Below are 23,670 nucleotides of genomic sequence, written 5' to 3' on the forward strand. Positions count from 1 at the left end.
CCCCCTCCTCCCTTCCCTATTTACAAATACTTTATTTCCATTTTTTCATTTTCTCATATTTTTCCCTGATTACCTTTCCCCTACCCTTCCCACTTCGCCCACACCTTTAGCCCTTTCTTCCTATTTCACATTGTCAATTATACCATTAGGATCTTGCATACAATTACAGTTTTTCACACCAGAGTAACTATTTAGTATTTATACATGTGTAGCTTATATATTTCACTTAGGAATATATCCTCAATATGCATTCATTTTACTATGAATAACTCTAATTTCTCATTCTTTATGGCTGAGTAATATTCCATTTTATAGAAAAACCACATCTTCTTTATCCATTCTCCAACTGAGGGGCAAATGGGCTGTTTCAAAGTTTTAGCTATTACAAAGTGTGCCACTATAAACATAGGCGTGCATATATCACTGTGATATGATTCTTTTAATTCTTTTGGAAAGATACCCAGCAGAGGGATTAGCTGCTGTTTTCTGCACATCTGAAACAATGTTTTCCATACATCAGGATGCAGCAATCTGTCAGCATTGTTTAAAGTAAACATAAATTTCCATAATGGGAACCTGGTGCCTTGTCTGGGGCCCGTCTGATCATGTGGTCAGTTTAAACATTCTGAACTCTAAGACTTGAGAGAGCCTTTCTGGTGAGAAGACTTGAAGTGGGAAGAAAAAGAGAATCCATGTGATCTCTGCAGAAAATTGCAAAGAACTTCGAAGCTTGTTCTTAATCTCTCAAATCAATTGTGCCACTCCCATTTATTTATTTGTCTATTCTTATTATTTTTATTATTATTATCTTTTTGGTACCGGGGATTGAACTCGGGTCCTTGCGCTTGAACCGAACCGCTGAGCTAAATCCCCGGCCCCTGCCCCAATTTTATTTATTGAAATCTCAATCCTTGCCGATCGCAGAGTGTGAGTGGATCTAGAGGTAGGACCTTCACAGAGCTAATCAGGGTGGTAGGAGGTTGTACCGGTATCTTCAATCCCATAGTTCTGTGCCCTTCCAAGAAGACAAGACACCATGCATGAACATAAAAACAAAAAACAAAAAATAAACAAACAAAAAAACCCAGGAGAGCACAAACAGAAGATGACAACTTAAATACCAAAAAATGAGGTGTCAGGAGAAGCCAACTCTGATATGCCCTTGATCTCGGACTACTAATATCCCCAGCCAAGAGATGGCTTTTTAGTCTTCAAGCTACTGAGTATGTGGTATTTTGTTACTACAGCCAGAGAAGACTAATCAAATCCTTCCCTACAGGAATACCTACTCTCTAACCCCTGTAACGAATGTGAGTCCTTTGAAATTCATGTAATTTGCCAAACTAATGAGGCTGCTAGGGCGCTGGAAAAATTTATTTTTAACTTGGTTGTAATAAGCCCATTAGTTCATCACATTTACACTTTCATGATAGCACCTCATGAGTCTTGCCAAGCTGGGTGCAGGGGCTCGTCCTTCCGATACCTGCACTCTGGAAAGATGAAGTGGGAGGGCTGGGAGTTCAGGTTCACCCTGGGTAACTCAGCCACATCACGAGCCCCTGTTTAAAATAAAAATAAAAAGACTGGAGTCATAGCTTTTTGCAGAGACCTTGGTTCAACTTTCACAGCCACGAAAGGAGTAAAACTCTACAACTCTGTTAAAAGGATGAATGCTGCTATATTTCTCTATTTCTTATTATTCTATTTTTTATAAATATCTCATTAATTGCTCAATGGCCAGTTGGGTAGACAGGTAAATAGACAGACAGATAGATGAAGATATCAAGACACTTAACAAAAGAAACAAGAATGTCAATATCACATGTGGTAAATATGGCTTGTATTTACATTTTAAGCTCTCTTTTCATCTGTGTTTACATGGTGAAAGCATTCATTTGAATTATCACTTTTATTTTTCCAAGAGAACATATGTGAAAAGTATGCCACTTCAATATGTTATGTTTAAATGTAGAGGATAGAATATGCACAAATAAGGAAATATTTATTATATAAACTTTCACAGTTTTGAAGCTTTATCGAACTTTTTCACACTTTTACCTTGTAAATGTAAATTGATTTAGTGAATTTTTGCTTTATATTAAAACATAACATTCATTTCTCTTAAGATCAGAGAGCTTTATTTAGATATTTCAAATTACAGCTGTACATCTTTAATGCACTTCCATGTCAAGATAATTTAACCTGAATAATATATATATTTAATTTGAAGCTCTGGTCTTTTATGTAGAATAAACATTTAATCAAACCAAAAGAAAAAAAGAAACATTGTAAAAGAAAAATTAACCTTCTATTCTTAGATCTTACATCTAAGGTCATCAGCCTTCAGTCCTTCTTTGACTATATGAAAAAAGGCAAACCAAAATTACTTGTGCTTATGTTGTTAAAAGCTACCAAAATAAAAATGTCTGAAATAAATTATTAGTTATCATAAAATCAGTTATTTTTAAAAGCTACCTTTATTAAATTCAAGAAGGAATGATTATGAGTCATTCTGATTAGATATTTAAAACCTTTACTATATTTTTGGCAAAAACCAATCTATTTTATTTTTAGAGTTGATTTCATCTATTTAAAATAATCTAATATTGAATGTGAAGCCAATAACAAAAGTTTACGTGAAATAAAAAAGTGAATAAAAGAAAGTTGTTACTCATTTCCAGAATGTAGAAAATCTGATACTTTTCAGTTTTGGATGACTGATCAACTATATGAAGTGTCGTTTCTTCTTTTCACGCTTTCTGATCTTGTATCTAAACTGCATTTTCTACTTTTTGCCATGATATCTCTTTAAAAGATCAGGGAGACTTAAAGACAGGGCATTTTATTTTCTGTAACACGAAAATCAAATACTCTTATATGTGGAGAAGCACTTGATACTTGCAATTAAATTATGTTTTAATTAATTAATTGCTAAACAAAATGGAAATAACTTGAATAATTTTGAACTTAAATGTATTCCTGTTAATAATTACATTTCTTATTTATTCTGCCTATGAATTGCATGATATATATTTACCTATTGTTCATAATATTTAAGGTTGTATTTTAGGCTTCATTTATAAAATGGTAAAATGAAGACAAACTTCAACTTCAATAAATTTTATCCTTGAAGTTTACGTGTAATATCTGTGTTTTTATTCTCTGTACATTTTTCTTTCTCACTGATAAACATATCTTAGTTGGTAAAATTCCATAAAACAAAATGAAATTAATTTCTAAAGAAATAAAGATGAAATTCTATAAGTGAAAAGTGTACTTCAATAACAATAACACTTAAATTTAGAAAACTATCCTATTTTATCATTAATTAATCAAACACTTTCTGTTGGAACCTTGTAGTATCTTTTGGGGATTAAATACTGGTAATATTATTGAGTTGAAAGATATAGTTGAAGTTTGGCCTTTTACAACAAATTTACATTGAACAAGACATTTTCCATAATTGTGGAACATTAAGGCAAAAAAATTTTCATATTTTACTCAAAAAAATTTTTGGCAGCTGATGGGAATATATAGAGTTGAGAAGTATACAACTGAGGAGTAAGACAGCAAAGCTGAATATCAGATCAAGAGAAGAAAGACAAGGTATCATAATCCAGTACAGACAAAGTACATGAAAACTACCATGATTTATTATACTTGTCTTATGAGTTTTACGTGTTTTGACCTATTAATATGTATGTGATAATTAACTCTGTAAGGACTCATAATATAGGAGTCTGAAGCTAGCAAAATGGAGGGGTTCACTGGAAAGGGGAAAGAGGAATTGAAATGCATTATATACTTATACCAATTACCTGCATTGAATATAATTATTATGCACTGCAGACATGAACTAATAATTTTAAAAATTAAATTAAATTAAAAGAGGAAAATTTTAGATACTTTACTTTCCTTTAGAAAATCATCACTTTCCATTCTTATTTTATTCCTTGCTTCTGAACATGAATTTTAATTACATCAATTCATTGAATTAAATTACCCAATGATTGTCTACTTTTTAAAATATATCAAAACTCATGAAAAAACAACCAAAAAAATAAAAATCACAAATAGGTATACATACATGTATAGACACTAGTGATATGAGATTATTAATATTTTCAATATGTTTGAATCATTTTAGTATGTGACATATTCTTTTCTACATCTCAATTGCAAATACAACATACCTAGTACAGATTGATTTTATCTTGTGGTTGTTAGGCCATCACACTTGTTGCAAAATCTGTTAATCAGGTTTTGCCAAAGACAAAGACCCCTACAAATACACACACACACACACACACACACACACACACACACACACGCAAATATACTTACACACATAGTCAATTATGAAACTTCTAACAATATTTCGGTCAATTATAGACTGTATGTATGATGGTGTCCCAAAAGACAATATTGATTGGTGATACTGTACATCTTAATTTGTCCATGACATTCCACGATCATCAGCCTATCCTGAAATTGTGTATTGCCATATTTCACAGTGCACATTAAGTGACACGTGGTCTGAGAAAGTGAGATACTCTTCTGTTATATTTTAATTGCCCAAATTGATGAGTTACATTGTGATCATTTGAGTCATGTAAACAGAGTATTTTAATTAAATCAGGGCAGTTAACATTTCCATTTCCTTAAACATGTTTTAAGGAGTTCTGATTAAAACATAGTGCTTGTACATTGCTAAACAAAATGGAAATACAGTCTTGATATAATAGAAGTATGCTCCATATATGGATTGTTAGAATGTTTATTGTTTCCATGATACATTTATTGTAAGGCTTTGGATCATGATGTTTTGGAGCTGGTGATTCCAATGTCTGCAGGACAAGATAGCAGGCTGTAGATCTAAGAAGTTAATGCTGCAGCTTGATTCTAAATGCAGAATTCTTTCTTTCTCAAGGGAGGTCAATCTTTTTTCTTTTATCATCATGAAGGGTAAAATACACCCTGACCACTTGTTTCTAATGAAAATATGTACGTTAGCATAACAGTAGTTGGCTGTGTATTTCAATAGATGCCCTGGGGGAATACAAGAAGTGATCTCTCTGTTTGCTTATTTGGTATGATGAACAGTAGTGTGTACAAGTTTGTCAAAGTGTAAATGGGTGAGTTTTACCCATATGAGGTACTGTGTATTTATAATTTTTATTACATGTTTTTGTATGATTTTGCTCACAAAATCATTCCAATTTAGTACAACATCACATGAAAATCTGCTTTTACAATTTCAGAGGAGGTTGAAAGTGAGTCATCACCAGGTGATTTGGCTGCTGCTGCTGATGTGGATCACATGTTAGCCAAAGAAATTAGCAAGACATGGAAAGATAGAGAGTTACAGAATGAAGACTGATTCAGATGAGGAAGAAAATAGTTCTGTAAACAAATATTTGCTAGTGAAAATGCTACCAAATGCTCAGGTATACCATCTAAGGTTATGACCCAAGGCTAAAACTAGGGCAGAAAATGCTATTAGGTTCTTGCCTGGGGTAAAAGCTATTGGATGCAATGTCAACACTGTGATTCAATGTTGGAAATCATTTGTAAGAGTCGATATGCTACAAGATGTTTCAAAATACACTAATAATGAAATAAAAGTAGAACAGTCTATATATACCAATAGCAATTCTCAAAAATATATTTTTCATGACATCTCACAATTTGAACTAAAAGCCTTCATAGCAGGGCTTTAGCATTCTACTTGTCAGAATCCAAAGGATTTATGAAGAAGTGACAAATGTGGCACTGAGATTATTAGAATAATAATGACAATCAAGAGATTTTTATTTCTTTCAAATTTGCTTATGTTATTAGGACAAAAAAGACCCATCAAGAAAGAAAAAAGAAAAAAAAACTCCAACAATTGGGCTGCTATTTGCTCACTTCTTGAAAGCTTTATTTTAAACCATTAAAGCAATTTTACAGCATCTCAATACATGACAACTAATGAACGACTTGCATCATTTCATAATTGCTGAAAGTTTTGGCATTATATAACAAATAAACCTTCGAATTATGGGGTAAAAATATATACCCTAGAAGGTGCAGAGAGATTTTATACCTTGAATTTAGAAATTTATCCTGGAACTTAGCCACTAGGCTGATATTGTGCACAGACTTGTTATACCTATTTCAAAAATTAACCCAAATGTCACATGAGTTACCCATTGATGTTATATTTGCTTTAAAAAACACCAGTTTGCCAGGTGTGGTGGCTCATGTCTGTAATTCCAGCACTTGGGAGGCTGAGGCAGGAGGATCGCTGTGAGTTCAAGACCACCCTGGGCTACATAGTGAGTTCCAGGTCCGTCTCAAATACATAGTGAAACCCTGTCTCAAAAAACCAAACGAAAAACAAAAAACAAAACAAAACAACAACAACAAAATAAACACCAGTTGACCTGCACAGGAACTATTTGAAAGGACAAAATGAAGATTAGTGAAAAAAATGTTGCAAGTTCACAGTAAAGAAACGTATAGGACTATCTTTGGATTTCAGAAAGTTATAACATTGACCTCCTATATGGTAAAGCAAAACAAAGAGTAGCACTGGTACTGTCAACACTGCGTATGCTACCATAGACAGTGAACCTGAGCACGACGGTGGGTGCCTATAACCTCAGCACTCCGGATGCTGTGGCAGGAGGATCCTATAAATTGGAAGTCAGCCAGTGCTACCTCGTGAGTTCAAGGCTAGTCTTGACTACATACGAAATCCTTCTCCAAAAAGCAGACAAACAAACAAAAAAACAAAAAAAGATAGATAGTCATTCCTCAACACAAATGAATCCAGAAATGGTCACATTTTACAAAAAATGGAAAGGCAGAAAAGTTGTTGAGGAGTTATGTAGCAACTATCATGTCACTTGAAAAATAACGCATTGATCAGCATGGTTGTATCTAACTAGGTCTTAAACATGTCAGCCATTGATAGCTTTGTAGTTTTCAAAGAAAATACTGAACATAAAATCTCATGGAACAACGTTTCAGAAGATTGGGACTGGAATTGACACATAATCAATTACAACAGAGGAGGAACAGTATGTATCAGCCAAAGCAAAAAAAACTCCACAGAAGAATTCTGGGGCAGATGGGTGAACAGATAGGTGAAACATCACAAGAAACTTCTAATAAAACAGGAAGACAAATAAGATATCAAGTAATCCTTACCAGAGAAGACAGGAAAATAAAATACATGTGCTATCAGTATAAGCAATACTTGTGTGTATGGAACACACTTTCTCAAGTGTGAAAACTCCCTTAGGTGTGGTAATGGAACTAAGGATTATTTTTGCGATAGAGTTTTATCTGTATTCTCATTATAGTTCACATAGAAATTTATTTCTGTTGTTATTTTCCAGATTTAGTAAGCAAACAAACAGTTCATGTAGAACATGCTGATGTTTATTCTGAACACTTGAAATGTTGATATTCTAAATATTAACTATCCATATCTGGTGTTTCTTTTATTGACAATTCATTTTCCTGCTAAGTGCAGATTGTACAATATTATAGGAAGCTCCTGACAAGAGGGGAAGTCAACAGAAGTGACAAGTACAGTCTGCCAAACAGTAAAGGAAAGTGAAGCACATGAGTGAGTGAGATGCGTGTATGGTTCAGGACGCCGTCATGTGCGAAGATGGCCTTAGGTGCGATAATTAAGCAAATGCTATGTCAGTGGTAGCATTCTGTTACTATTCCATTGTACTCCACACAGGAACTTATTTCTACTGTTACTTTTTAGAACTTGTAAGCAGATAAAGAGTTGATGTTGATATTTGTTTTAGACATTTGTTACAAATTAAAACTTTCATTTTATTGATATCTCAAGTACACACTGCATGATATAATAAAACTCATAGAATTAAAATTAATGATTCACAAATAGAAATACTCCTAAAAAAATAAACTCGGGAGGTACACATCCCAGAATATGCCTTTTCTTAATATTGATCCTACTGCCCCCAAGGCCTTCAACTGATTGGATGAGGCCCACCACATGGAGAGTAATCTGCTTCTTTCAGTCTTCTGTCATACGCTAATCTCATCAGAAAAATACCTTCAGTGGTAGTCAAACTATTGTTTGAAGAAAAATGTATGTCTCTTGGCCTAGGTAACCCGAATTTAAATGTCATCTTGGTTCATCAATATTCTAACAGAGATTTTAAATGCAAAGTGAGAAATAAAAACTAGTTGGTTGCAGTAGCTTTACTCAGTAACATTTTTTTGCTACTCCGTTGGATGTGGTTACTGAGAGAATGGAAACTTAAGTCACAGTTTTTCCTCCTAAAATATCTGTGGATCTTTATTTGCAGCACTATAGGAAGCATGCATAAAACTACATTTTTTTTTCCTAGAAGGAGTTACTTCCAACTATCCATTTCTAGCACATAATTCAGAAAAACACTATTCAAATTTCACCTTTATGGACTGCATATCCCTGGCAAGACTAGAAGATGTTATACTACATGATTTAATTTGTTGTTCCTGTTAGCACTAGAATATCAATTGCTCCTGCAGTGTGACACATAGTAAATGCCTTTTACTTAAGAACAAAAGCAGAGGGCCGGGGATTGAGCTCAGCGGTTCGGTGGCCTGCCTCGTAAGCGCAAGGACCAGAGTTTGATCCCCAATACCAAAAAAAAAAAAAGAACAAAAGCAGCAATTAATCAAAAGATGTTCAACGAAGGTAGCACTGTGAGCCTGATGTCTTGTAGGCATCTGCTTCCCCTCACTTTCTCCTGTATTTCATGAATTCTCCACTTCTATGTAACAATTCTCAATTTACCATTCTGTTTAAGTTACTCCAAATCTTTATTCCTTAAAGTTATTGTCAAAATTTTAAAAATGAATCTTTTTCTGTTGTTTTCAAGGTAAAACCTCCTACCTCAATTTATTTCAAAATGCACTTTACACAAATGGAATAGTTAAGCAAAAACAGAGGATTCTTTTAAAAGTAGGAGGTGGGTATTTTAAGAGCTTTCCAATACACAATTACTGTGTTGTTAACAGAATTGAAGCCAGAGAAAAGAGAAATGCGAACAAACATCTTGTGGGATGAAAGCTATTTCTATTCATTAAGAAATACTCTGAAATGTTTTTCCCCAAGACCAGTGTACTCCCGACAGTACAGCTAACAAATTTTATATGCCTCAACATTTATTTTATGAACTTAATTGACCATTTTAGGAAAGAAATGGCCCTTTATGATAACAACAAGATAAAAGCTAGTAATTGACTGAAATGCTTGAGTACAGCTAGCTAAAACCACTTTCGACTAATGGAGACTGAGTGAAAAGCATGAAAATTTCGGCCAATTGTAGAGAAGGTCATGAGATTTTTTTTTTAACCTTCCTTTTCTTGAAGCTTATAAGAAAACACGATGTTTTGATGATGCATCACTTTAAAAAGCTATGAAAGAAAAGAGAAAAGATTACATCAAGAATCATTATGTAGAACACCTGATTACCATTCACTGTGCATGATGTATTATGGAAAATTGATATTATTTTAAAAGCTTTTCTTCAGTATTATTATGCTGTCAACACAAGGTTATTTCATGTGCATAAGACCATAAGACCAAGCATATTCATTAATGTTTTCAGAAGTTAGCAATAAAAGTGCTCTATAAAACAAAGATTTTGTAAACAATAATAAAATTATTTGTTCAATATTTTTAAAGAAATGGTGTCGTTATTAAAGATTGTATAGTTAGCTAAAATAATAAATAATTTGAAGTATATTTTAGAATTATTAATATGCTAATTTTATATTACAAACTTTGCCATGCATGTCATCACTTTATGTAACTTATTTATATCAATACACTATCTTAGTGTGCTATCTTTAGTGCTCTAGTCTCTGACCAAGGATAAAAATTATTTAACAAATTTCCACTACTAATGGTTTTGCTTTTTTGTCAGTTATTTAAAACAACCTTATCTACTTATAATCTGGATGAATCTAGAGCGTATCCAAGTCAGCAGAGTCCTGTCACTCATCAAAGGCACACATTAATGTACATTTCTTGAGACTATACAAAATGGACAATTATAATAAAATTCTGTAAAATTATAAGAATGGATTTGTCCTGCCCACCGTACAATTACACATTGTACAAAAGTTTGAAATGAGAATATATCGTATGAACAACAAAACAATAAATAATTTAAAATTACAAGCCGTTGAAGAAAATTATAGGCAAGAGGTATTAATACAAAATGAAGTAAGACATGGCCATTTATCTTCTACCACCTTTATTTTTTTGTATTTGTTTAAACAGTCAGAGCTCAAAAACACAGACTGTAATAGACAAATACAGTGAATGCTTAAATTCTTAAAACTTTGCCACAGTAAATAGGCACATTGTCCCTAACCCCTATCAGAATATTCCCTTGCACTTGGAAGAAACTTATCTCATCATCCTTACCACGTTCTGGAGCAGTTTTGGAAGTCCTCGTTCATGAATGTCTTTATGAAGTGTGCTCAAACTTTGATGAATGCTGCCGGTCAGTGTTACACAAAAAAAAGAGAGGATTATAAAATCAAGTGCGTCCTCATCCGCTTCATTCACTAGATCTGGCACTGCACCACTTTGGTTTCTCCCTCATCATCAAAATGACCATGAAATATTAACTATTTTGAATAGATTTAGGAGACTGAGGCAGCCATGACGGCGCAGCAAAAGACAAACAAAAAAGAGACTTCCTCCTCTGCTTTGGGGAAAGTGTAAGGATGATGGGATAAGTGTTTGAACGAAGTGGGAACATTCTGAGGATGATTAATGACAATGTGTCTTTTACTGTAAAAAATGTAAATATAAGCATTTACCTTAGTTTTTTATCATAACTTGTATACTTTCAAAATATCCATTTATTTTTCCTATTAATTTGGCAAATCAGACTATGTATTCTGTCCAAGGAAAACATGTTCCCCTTTACTCACTATCTAAACAAATCACGGGCAAGAAACGGTATTTCTGTCTTCTTGAAATTGTTTGCTTTCCTTTTAATTATAAAATCCAGTGGACTTTGCTTTTATGAATCTTTATAACAACTTGGTAGCACTTAATACTGCTGGTAATACTGTTCCTCCTGATAACACACCCTTCTCTGACTGCTGGAAATAATCTTATTTCTGTAACATTTCACTAGCCTTTTCGTTATTGCACCTGCACAGGTAGCAGAGGGTCTGTTTCTATTTCCTCATAAAAATGATTACTATATATACATATATATATACACTTTTTAATCCAGCTAATCTGTTCTGCCCTTTTTAAATTAGTGAACTTATTGATTTGATATTTTAATTATTTCCACAAAATGAAAGATGTGCACTTCATACTACCAACCCTCATGAGTTACATTACAACCATTTGCTGGGAAAAACACACACACACACACACACAAACCTTTGTATGTGGACTTGATGAATAACAAGCAGTTTGAAAAGTAGCTTCATATTTTCTCTTGTAGTACAAGTCAGCAATTCCCCAATCATTCATGGAAATGGATTCCTTATCACCAACTCTTCGGTCTCAATACAATCAGTTACTTAAATTTCATCAGTGAAACACCACTCTTCTTTCAAGTATTAGGCTTGTTTGACAAGTATTAAGTTCCCCTTTTACTTCCTCTGCCATGTTATGTCTCTTTCTGTGTAAGTTATTGGTCATATCAATTAGCTGAAAAAAAATCAAACATATTTAAAATTATTATTCATAATTTTTCATGTGCTACTCGAGAGAAAATATTAATCTGTGACTTAAATACACTGCTGGCAAAATTCTGACATATTCAAGAATATAGCAGCAGCAAAGACATGAAAGAACAAGAACATGGGCTAGGGGTATGACATCCCAGGAAGAAGAAATGGTTTAAAACTACGTTGCCCAGTCTGGGCTCCAACTTTTGTGTGTGTGTGTGTGTGTGTGTGTGTGTGTGTGTGTGTGCGCGCGCGCACTTAAATACCCCAGTGCTGGGATTACATGCTTGCACCACCATACCTGGTTAATATGTTAAAGTGATATTTGGTAGTGAGCTCGTTAATCATACAATGAGAGGTTCCTACATCCTTGGTCTAAACTTCTGGACTGAATGTGATTGTATGGTGTGTCAGCTGACTAACTTTAGTGAAAAGCTTGTTAAAGTTCCAAACCACATTTTCCTTTACCATATTCACTAGGTTTCTTCCAGTAAACTTCCTATTAAAGGGAAAAAATACATAAAAAGAAGATGGATGAAGTATGAATTGGTGGAAATATTTAACTGACTTGACCACAGTTTCTCAAAGAAAATATGTGCGATTTTTTTCTTTTATTTCTATTCTTACTAGCAAGATTTGATCTTTTTTGAAGTATCCCACTTTGCATCATTTTTCATTTATGCAGTCTTCCCATTAGCTGCCAAAACAATTTAAAGTTTGACTGATAATATGTAATGTCCCTGAGACAAATGCCACAGTAAAATAATTCTTATTTAGTATTCACTAGAATAATTATATATGGAGTTCTGCCAATTGTCTGATTTATAGGCTGAGGGAAGTTAAAACATTTCCTCTAAGGAAAACTTTTCTTAAGAATCACAGAAATCCTTTTCTGTGTAAGGTAAAAGGTAATGCAATCCTCTTTGGTTTCATTCAAAGCTTATCAAGTGATGTTTCTTTGAAAAGAAAAACTTTCCTCAGCAACGTCCGCGATAAGATTAGAAATATGTTGTTCATATGCCACCCTTCTATAATAACTTTATAATCTCCAATATAAATACTACCGCTCAAGTTGAAGTCTACTTACATTTTCAATGGTGTAACTTGATACTTCCTTATATTTCTTTGAATTCTTAGTTATCTAATTTGAATATAAAGAATAATTTTAATATTATCAAATCTACATTTAAATTGCAGTCTCTTTTTCTCGTTGACTATTTCCATCAGGTAAGTCCACAAACAAACAAAAAGCCACCTTGGTTTGCAGTTTGTAGTGACCACGGTGATAATTTATGATTGCCGTCCTCATTTGTTAGGACAAGGAACTGCTATAGTCTGGGCGTAATGAGCAACAGAAATGTACTTCTCATAGATTTGGATGCTAGTAGCCCATGATGAATGCATGGGGAGGTGGTTTCGTCTAATAGTTTTGTTCTTTACTTGAATACGATGGCTTCTCGGCCTTTGGGCTAAGATCAAGTGTTCACTTGAACATGACATTTTTCTCAGGGCTCTTACCTAGATTCCCTTTTTTTGTGAACATTTCTTATGTCTACGTGGTCAATATGTTTTTCTTATAAGGGCTCCAGTCAGACGGAGGGCTCATTTTATCAGCTTCATGACTACTTTATTAAAGTTCTTATTTCCAAAGCAGTTATACTGGGAGGTACTGGGAGGTAAAAATTCCACATCTGAATTAGAAATACGCTCTCCTACCCACAACACTTTGGCCTCTGGACTCCCATAATTCAGGCCGTTCCCAAATTCTAAATACATTAATTTCCATCCCAACAGTCTAGAGGTCACAAACAATTCTGCATCAACTTGAATTCCCAAGTCTCATCTTGACGAGCTATGACTCCCTCTGAAGGTATTTCCTCTCCAGCTGTGAACCTATGCATCCAGAAAAAATACACACTTCAAAAAGTTGCGAGATAAGTGTTCCCATTTTAAAAAGGACAAACAGAAAAGCAAAAATAGATCATGGTTCTCTCATAGGCCCAAAAATCAGCAGGGAAGTTTCCATTATAAGGTTCAAGAATAACTGCACATTCTGCTTTGCCCTGCATTCTGCACGTGGGCCTGTGGAGGTGGCAGCATTGTCATACACTGGACCTGGGCAGTAGCCTGGCAAACCGAAGCAGGGAATGCCCCTGATCTCCAAAACCAAGGAGAAGGAAGCCTGGGCTTTATATCTGTGCTCTGTGTTTCAGAGCAGGTGACAGAGGGAGACTCTAGAAACCTTTCAATCACCTTCAAGACTATTCTTAACTTTTCTTGAAGAGTAAAATAATTTCAAGTCCAGATAGTTTTATTGTCTCATCTTCTACAATCTCCCAAGTCTAACAATTTTCCTTCACTTTTCCCTACGCTGTGTGTGTCCAAGCTGGAAGTGGTTTCTGCTTATAAGACCTTATATTCCTGACTTCACCTGAGACAGAAGATTGCATTCAGGGGTCAAACCACTAATCGCTTCATAAAAAAAACAAAACAAACAAACAAACAAGAGTCAGGTTGTTTATTCTCCAGCATCTTTCTTTTTTTATATATAGTTAGGGAAGGTTGAGAATTTTCCAAATCTTCAAGTTCTGCTTCCTGTTTTTTTTTTATAATTATGCTTTTACATTACTACCAAGAGTAAGCATATACAAAGGCATGTCTTCAACACTTTGCTTGGAAATATTCTAAACTACTTCACTAATAAAAATAAAGATTAAAAAGATCAGATAATTAAATTACCCTGAAAAACAATGTCTGAAACGATGTGATACGAATTCCACAAACCTCAGAACACATTAGCCTTGGCAAGGCTACGCAGGCTTTTCCTGATACGCATCTCCAAACCATTCCAGCCTGCAACTGTTATCTAGCCTCCCGAACACCCCGCATGTTTAAATATTAATTGCATCAAAACGCTGCTGAAATCTAGTTTCTGACAGTAGTATTCCTCTTTAATTACATGTATATTCATCAGGATTTTCCAGAGAAACAAAAGCAATGTTCAGAATATATGTGTGTGTGTGCATGTGTGTATTTAGATGAAAAATATAGATAACAGAGATAGAGAAGACACAGTAAAATGCGGCAAAGCAAAGTGAGCAATTTTAAGGAACTGGCTCATATAAATAAGAGTCTGGTAAGACCAAAACTGATAGGAGAGACTGTCAGTCAGGAGAAGAGTTCTATTGGCGTTCAAATGGAGTCATATGTTAGAATTCTTACTTTCTCAGAGGAAGTCACCCTCTGGTCATTTATTTACTTAGTACCAGAGATTGAACTTGGGACCTTGTGCTCGCAAAGCAGGTGGCAGTGGAACCACTGAGCTAAATCCCCGGCCCTGACTTTTATTTTCTTCAGTGGACTGAATGAGAACCACCCACATTAGACAGCAAATTCTGTTTTACTCTGAATTCACTGATGTTCGTACACCTTTTCAGAGTCATCCAGAAGGATACTGGACACAAGGATTGTTCAGTAGGTCTCAGCAATTTATCAGAAAATTAGCTATTATGATTATTCATTTTCCTCAGTTAATAACACTATGTTTGAAGATATCTAGAGTCTAACTAATATTTGGCATCAAAAATGGATTGAGTCAGAATATCCATAATTACTGAAAGCTTTTAATAAAAATATTCAGAATTATCTTTTAACACATGTACAGAGCTACAATAAAGGCCATTTCTTATAAAATCCTAAGGAACCTTTGATACCCTATTTGTTGTTTCTATTTCTATCTAATTTTATTACAGCCAATTTTACATCACACGCTGCATGGAAAAAAATTTAGTACATTTTATCACTCTTTTTATAATAATCCTTGATCTGTCCTTAGCCATTTCAGCTTCATTTTATCTGGATGATAAACTGGACAGTGGTACATCCCAGCACTCAGGAAGCTGAGGCAGGAGGATTGCCATGAGTTGAAGGACAGCCTGGGCTACAGAGTGACTTCAAGGCCAGTTCCAACTACATAGCAAACCTTGTCTCCAAATAAATAAGCAAATAAACAAACTGGACAAAGTGATTCTATTTATTTTATTTTAACTTTTATGTATTTTAATATCAATTGATTATATATGATTAGTTTAGTTTTTGTTTTTGTTTTGTTTCTAGATCTTTCATAGTTATCTCCTAAGTTTAGGTTTATAAATTATTTAAAAGCATACATCCCATTTCAAAGTTATCATTAGTATCCACGAATAAATATGCAGCATTTATTAGTTACTATAGAAACAAGGTCTTGTAGAATTTATTTTTATAAGACACTGACTGGAAACAGGTTCAAATAAAATAGGCCTAACAAAATTATAAAACTCTTCATAGACTGCATTGATAACATTATTTCACATAATTTGGATTTGATATAATTTTTGCTTATAAAGAAATGATTTGAAGCAATATTTTATGATTTCAAATTCTGAAAGCATTATACCATCAAAATCTGGATGTGTGCACAGCATATAAATGGTACACTTGCACTTTACATTGTTTTAAAATTTTATCCTGTCAGAGCGTATTGATGTACCTCTAGATAAAGCATGTCAGAATCTTCAAGTATATGTAATCAAATCATTCTAGGCAAAAGTGATGCCAATCTCATCTGAACCTTAGATTTTATTTTTTATTGCTTCCCTCTAAAGGACTTCAATTTGTTTGACTGAGAAAATCATGCATAAATAGAGGACTATTTCAGATATAATGACTGCAAGTAGATAGTGGTATCTGACATGATACAGAATTTCTTCAGGATGTACCTATGCTTATGTGAAATTCAACTAATCTGCTCAATTATCTTTCATTCTCTCTGGGTCATATTATCCTGTGATCTTTTCATAAACAGACACTGTCAAAGACCACGTTGAAAGCTTAAGAAATTAGACCTGCCATGTTTTTTTCCTGATTCTGTGCATTGATAACAACACTGTATCAAATGCAATGAACATCAAAACATGCTATAGGGATTTACATGAAAGTTTCAATAGACATGACACCTCATTTACTTTTATGTTACACAAATTAAATATTCCCATATAGCAGTATGTAAACCATATCCTTGGAGGAGAAGATTTCAAATAAAATTTGCTCAATGAAAAAGCCACCTTTTTCTATGTAATTTTCATGGCAGTGTTGTTCAGGTAATAGAGGCAAGAAGAACATTTGATGAGTTTAAGAGTAAAATAAAATAGTGAGGGGTTTAGAGATAAAAGGTCCAGAGAAATACTGCTGTGGTATGTTACTTTTGGTTAGCAAAGTGGTGCCGAAATTGTATGCCTCTATCTACGCTTTGCTTGTCCTTGTCCAGAAACAGAAATATGCTTGGCCTTGCTTTATTGTTCTTATTGCCAGAGGAGACACCTTCGCCAAGGGAAAGCTGGGCTCACTGATATCCTTAATCGTTCACGATAATTTATGACTGTGCAGATTTGTCTATCATATAATCATTGGGAAATTTATATTTAAAGGCAAATAATTCATAATTTTATTGAAAAATGGAATTTGGTGTCTGTTTGCTTTTTTTAAAATTTTCAATATTCTGTACTCTGCTGGTTGAATTAAAAATAACACCTTTAGTATTAATAATTGAATATATAATTCTAAATCAATAGTTTCTGTTTTAAGAAGAAATACACAAAGTAAAATCAAAGTAACGTACAAGAATTCCATAAATGTTACTTAACATTTGAAATAATTCCATTAAATAATATATTCAATAACAAGTTCCTAAGGGGAATTAGCATATTTATGTAGGTACAGTTTTATGTCCAATTTACAGTTATTACATGATCATGTTTGATGAAATGATTTTGAATGTTTCCTAAAAAAACAAAAATCTGTTTTTGTTCCTGAGTAAAACAGTAAAATCAACTTCTATTTAAAAGCGACCCTGATGATAAATTTTTCTTCCACCCCAACTTCATTGATAAAGTTTATATAGGCATGCAGTAAGTTATGAGCATCTCTCTTCTGTTGAGCAGAAGAGTAAATCTTGTGAAGGGAGGGGAATCATCCTTCGTTATTTTTTCTTTAACTCTCTCGGCCACCTTTACACTAAGCAACTCTGAATTTAGAAGTTTGAAAGTTTGGACTTTTTTTCCCCTTGATGATTCTTACCTGTGAGAATCCTGTACTTTTCACATGGTTGAATACAAACACTGCTTTAGTCACTTTTTCACTGCCAGAACAAAATACCCAGCACTCACAGTTTAAAGGAAGAAAACCTCAGTTCCACTTACACTTTCAGAAATTGCAGCCCACGACTGGCAAGAACAAATGTAGTAAAAGCAGGAAGGAAGGGCCTGCTGGAGAGGAATCTGCTCATGTCACGGTGGCCATGGAAGCGAGGAAGGAAGGAGAAGCCAGCCGGGGAGGGAGACAAACGCTTCCGGGTCATACTCCCCATGACCTGCCTCTAACCAGGCCCCATTGGCAACAGCGAGTCAGCTAGTATCAGCCGTGCGCTTATCCACCAATGAGGACAGTACTTCCCCAATCCGGTCACCTTCCAAACACAGCAGGCTTTTGGGGACACCTCACTTCTAAACCATAACAAACAACTGATTCCTAAGACAACTTTGTAGATACTTTATTGAAATTTCTTTGAAGTAGATTATCTTCAATATATGGCTTTAGGAAGTGATGTTCAAAATAAAATTAAAACAGCTCACTTTTGAGTCATCTCCTACCGTCTTTCATGTATGATTTTAATTTTTAATCCGGGGTTTTACTTTAGTCATTCTACAGCACAGACACTGCGTTGGGGTAAAAAAAAAAAAAAAATGATGCAGATGAATAATAAAGGTGTATGGGGAGTAGCAGCAGGCAAGGATCCCACAGATTGCAATGCAGGTCCCACGTCTCTGAAACAAAAGTAGAGGGAGATCTCTTGCATAGATAGAGGCAGATGATAAGCACTTCTGAGAAAATCTCAGGCAGACGAAGGGGGAAGCCTTAAGCCCAAAGCTCCTATTGGAGAAGTACTTCTGTCCCGTCCTCCCTCGTGATTGTTAGCAGGAAATGAGATCTTAGGCAGCGTGGTACTGAACTCTCCTGGGGCAGCTGCAGCTGTCGGTCACTGGTCACTCTACTCTCAGCAGCTGGTGGTCTTAGCGGCACATTTTCAAGGCCACTGACTTGTTCCTGAGCAGAATTATGCTTGTCGGGGTAATTAATCGTGACAATTATTAGTTTTATTCTCAAGAAAGATCTTTCTAATCAGAGATTTGAAGTCTTTTATCATCTAACGTGCTGCTCTCTGTGAAGCCTAATAAAGCTACTAAATATTTTTATAAAATATTCACCACTGCTTCTAAACATTCTCGTCTACAACTACTTGGTTAAAATAGCAAAAAGTGTATTTTTAAGGATTTTAAATAATCTCGAATCATATTTCAAAGTTATTTTCTTTTATACTATTTATATTTAATTATTTCAATTAAAAATCCATAATTATTCATTTAGAAAGCTCTAATTCAATTGTTCAAGTCATATATATGTGTATATATATGAACTTTATGAACGTTTTGACATATGAAATCCCATTAAGTACTTCTGTACATTGAAGCTGTCTATACTGTGGGCAAGCACTGTAGTAGCACTGAGCTTGGATTTTTAAATCTGAGGATGGTTGGTGCTTCTCATAGGTAATTGAATGTCTCTGAGTCTGTTCCATTAACTACTAAGTAATAATATAAAGTCTGGAAAGCTTTTAAAAATCATTTGAGATAAATTTACTAAAGATCACACTGCAATGTTGAGCATATATAGTGTATCTATGTACAAGTTAAAACTTGTACGAGTTAATATACCTCAAAAATAAAGCAAGTCAATATTTAATTTAATAAACGTCTCTAATTTGTTTTCTAAACCCTCAAATAGGAACAATACTAGAGTTTTTTTTTTTTTAAGATTGTCATTAGGACTTTATAAAACAACTATCTACTATCTCTCTAAGTTTAGTGTATGTTAACCCCCACTCCCTTTAATCTTTCACCACCTCAAAGTGCAGATTGAAATAGCAAGAACAGAGAAAGTTTGAATGTGTGTGTGTGTGTATTCAGTTCACAATCAAACTGGACATGATGAGAACTTGACTCTAAAACAACAAAATAAAAATAAAATAAAAATAAAATAAAAATCAGCGACTAAATTTTAAAATATGAAAATGAATTACTTTTTTAAATTGAGGTAAGAATAAATAATATGGGATGCTCTTAATAAAATTTTAAGTATACAGTGTAATATTCCAAGTTAATGGAGAAAAGTGTATCAATTTAATTTCTTTAGTGTATGAAAAGTAATAAATTCAAATGAACACAAAGTAAAAGTCCCTAATGTGCTTTATAACCCTATGTATGTGTATAATATAATTAGTGCTATAATGCTAGTGATAAATATTTCTATACAAACATGAAAAAGAAATTCTACTAGTTAAGCAGAATGCTATATACCAGAGCTCCAGAAGTTGTCTGTGCTGAATTAGCTGAAACTTTACACCAATTCAATAAGGCAAGATAAACTAAACTCTAGCTATGTTTGATTTTTTCACGTGATTGGATTAACTAAATTTTCCAAGATAAGTAGAACAATTTGACTCTGTGCATGCAGTTTTATTTTATTTTCAGTATCAAATCAATATAAAGTGCTCTTTGATCCCATTCTCTCAAGTAACACTCGAGAAATCTGTCCACTAAACGAAACAATAGATTTGTATGTCCATTCTGCTCTTTGGTAGGTACAGATGCCACCATTAGTCACTTCATTGTTCCCATCACGATCTCTTTTTCAAGTCAAACTTCATTGAACCAAAAAAGCTTTCTAATTACTTTTATTTTAAATGAAACATTCGCTCATCCTTTCCTACAAGGTTCATATTCAAAATTATAAAAAACGCTTTATGCTATATATATATATCATAATACTATTCATAACTAATTCCATGCTATGATAATTTATTAATTGTATTTTTAAACTATAGTAAGGTATTACTGAAAGGCTAGATAATATAACATACATGAGCAAAAAATACTTAGTACATTTAACATTTCAACTTTCCTATTCTCACTACATTCATTAACTCACCTTGAGGTAGTAGTGCTTGGCAATGTCAATTCAATCCAGAGTCACTGTAATTCTGCTGTCTACCATAACTTCTAGCTGAGATTATCTGAGAAAAATTAAGTTATTTTTATCTGCAGGCTCCAGTTGTTAGTATTAAAGTAATTATCTCAGGATTAGTTTTATTGCTTATTTAGAAATTGAAAAATTAGAGCTACTTTCATCCTGAAGCATCTCTAGATTTATATTCTGAGATGCAGAATATTTATTCTTTTTTTTAAGAGTAGCAAAATTTATAGGAGAATAGGAATGGAAAATAGGAAAAGCTCCTGAGAGACAGGAGGGGTCCCACATGGGTTTCCAAGGATCCCACTACTCAGAGAAAGTTTGATTTTTTTTATACCGAAAAAATCATGAGGTAAGTACGTTATGGGTCAAAGTTATAACTAACCAATAAGATTACAAGTATCAAGAATTTTATTGCGTCAAGACTATCTAGAATCATCAGTGTTTTCTTATGAATGAGATTATGGATGGATTTTGTGACATTTTATCTATATCATTGATGATATTCCTCAGAATAAGTTTCTAAACATTTGATGAGTTAAGAGTGAACAAAAGATAACATTAAATAATCAGAAAAGAAGACTGTCGGTTATTTCAGATACTATAGAATATGACAATTAAAAAAAAACAACAACAACAACAAGGTGTTGCTTTAGCCAAGAACTATGATCGCTTGTTCTGACTTTGCTGTTTACTACTGATAGATCTGTGTAATTATAGTGTTTAGAATCTTCCTCTAATATGATACATTTAACGCTACAACAGAAAAGAATTGTGGTAATGCCTGTTTATTAATTTATAACTTTCCTCTATATATGTAAGGAACTTTGTATTTTCTATGGGAATGTGGTGTAAATACTCAGATATGAGATATTCACTGTGGTGTTTACGCACCTGTGCTCTTAGTTAGGCGGCCCACTGCCTGAGGCTCAAGATGGGCAAGGATTTCAAGGTTAATGTTTCAGATAACTGACTCATATCGAGTTTTAGCTAACAAGGAATATAGCATATTTTTTTTCCTTAAGATCTCTAAGTGGTCATATTGAAAAGCTAATAACTTTTATATAATGATTTTGTTTTTAAAAATCCACTTGTATCAGTACATGATTTCAGTATACAATGATTACATTCAACCTGGGAAGTTAGTGCATGTCCATAATACATCCTAATTCTTTTTACTTCTATTTTCTTTCCCTTCCCCTAATCTCTTGGCCTCTCTGTACATCGATTTTGACAGCATGCATCTAATAGACTTTGCACTTATCTTAATAGCTTGTTAGTATGTTACTAATTCTTTGAGAGAATCAGATTTACACAAACTAAACACCTACTAGCGAAATTTAGTTTATGCTTTCCAATATTTTTTCTTACCATGGTTATCACACTGTATACAAAAGATTCCTCAAATCCAGCTGCTCATTAGAATCACTACAGATTAATTTAAAGTTATTAATAATTGATATCCACCAATACATTAGTTTTCTATTGCTGTTATAGTGAATTACAAAAAAAAAAATAAAAATTGCAACTCAATGGAACACACATGTTGAGCACTTCATACCTGGACTTGTTCCTTTGCTCCAGATCTCAAAAGAATGCCACTGACATATCAGCACTGCTACAGTTTTTACTGGAATATCTGAGGAAGAGTCCACTCGCAAGTTTATTCGCTCTGTTAAAAGTTATTTACTTGTAAACACAAGACTGAAATCTCTGCTTCCCGACTCTCCTCCTTGAGGTCTTTCTAGCCTTTGCAGGTGGAACTTCTCATCTCAGAATTATAGAAACTGTGTGAAATGGTTTCACAGTCAGCATTTCTCAGCCTTCACCTTCCGTGGTATCTCTTCTGGTTCCATGTGGGAACAGCTCCCTACTTTCAAGGACTAATGTAATGAGATTGGGCTAAATTGTTTAATTGAGGATGAACTCCACATTTGAAAATCCTTAATCTAAATTATATCAGAAAAAGTGCTCTTACAATGTTATACAATAAATTCAAAGATTCCAAGGATTTGGGAGTAGATATTTTCAGTCATATTGTTATACCATGCTCCAGAATCAAAATTATTAGAAACATTCTACTTTATAGAATATTTTAAAATGTGAATTGATTGTGATGTATCAAACAGAGTGCAACTTTTACCACTTTGCTTTCCATTAAGGCTACTTGTTGCCTTTCTTTTTTTCTAGAATTTCTGCTGAATCTCATTGATTGTACGGTGTTATTCCCTCTAGTTTCTAAATTCGACCTTTAATCATTCCACTGAAGTGTTTCTCAAATGACTCTCCCAAAATTAGACTTAGGTATCTTAAGTTTCATTTTTCACAGTAGTTAATATACCTCAAAAATAAAGCAAGTCAATATTTAATTTAATAAAGGTCTCTAATTTGTTTTCTAAACCCTCAAATAGGAACAATACTAGAGTTTTTTTTTTTTTAAGATTGTCATTAGGACTTTATAAAACAACTATCTACTATCTCTCTAAGTTTAGTGTATGTTAACCCCCACTCCCTTTAATCTTTCACCACCTCAAAGTGCAGATTGAAATAGCAAGAACAGAGAAAGTTTGAATGTGTGTGTGTGTGTATTCAGTTCACAATCAAACTGGACATGATGAGAACTTGACTCTAAAACAACAAAATAAAAATAAAATAAAAATAAAATAAAAATCAGCGACTAAATTTTAAAATATGAGAATGAATTACTTTTTTAAATTGAGGTAAGAATAAATAATATGGGATGCTCTTAATAAAATTTTAAGTATACAGTGTAATATTCCAAGTTAATGGAGAAAAGTGTATCAATTTAATTTCTTT

General features: G+C 33.7%; 1 long non-coding RNA gene across 3 annotated transcripts; it reads right to left on the reverse strand.

Moving 5' to 3' along the window:
- Window positions 1-1,364: 1,364 nt before the first annotated feature.
- On the reverse strand, window positions 1,365-22,497 carry LOC104851404. Of its 3 annotated transcripts, none has more exons than XR_777211.1 (5): window positions 22,415-22,497; window positions 20,812-20,896; window positions 12,818-12,871; window positions 11,438-11,710; window positions 1,365-1,559 (listed from the first exon to the last, which is right to left on the reverse strand). It is a non-coding gene; the product is annotated as an uncharacterized LOC104851404 (long non-coding RNA). The 3 variants fall into 3 exon arrangements; XR_777207.1 differs by lacking the exon at window positions 1,365-1,559 and adding an exon at window positions 10,457-10,529; XR_777217.1 differs by lacking the exons at window positions 1,365-1,559; window positions 20,812-20,896; window positions 22,415-22,497 and adding exons at window positions 10,457-10,529; window positions 17,967-18,085.
- Between the last annotated feature and the right edge of the window lie 1,173 nt (window positions 22,498-23,670).

This window comes from Fukomys damarensis, unplaced genomic scaffold (genome assembly GCF_012274545.1).
Source record: "Fukomys damarensis isolate Sample0158 unplaced genomic scaffold, DMR_v1.0_HiC HiC_scaffold_3, whole genome shotgun sequence".
NCBI classification, from domain to species: Eukaryota; Metazoa; Chordata; class Mammalia; order Rodentia; family Bathyergidae; genus Fukomys; species Fukomys damarensis.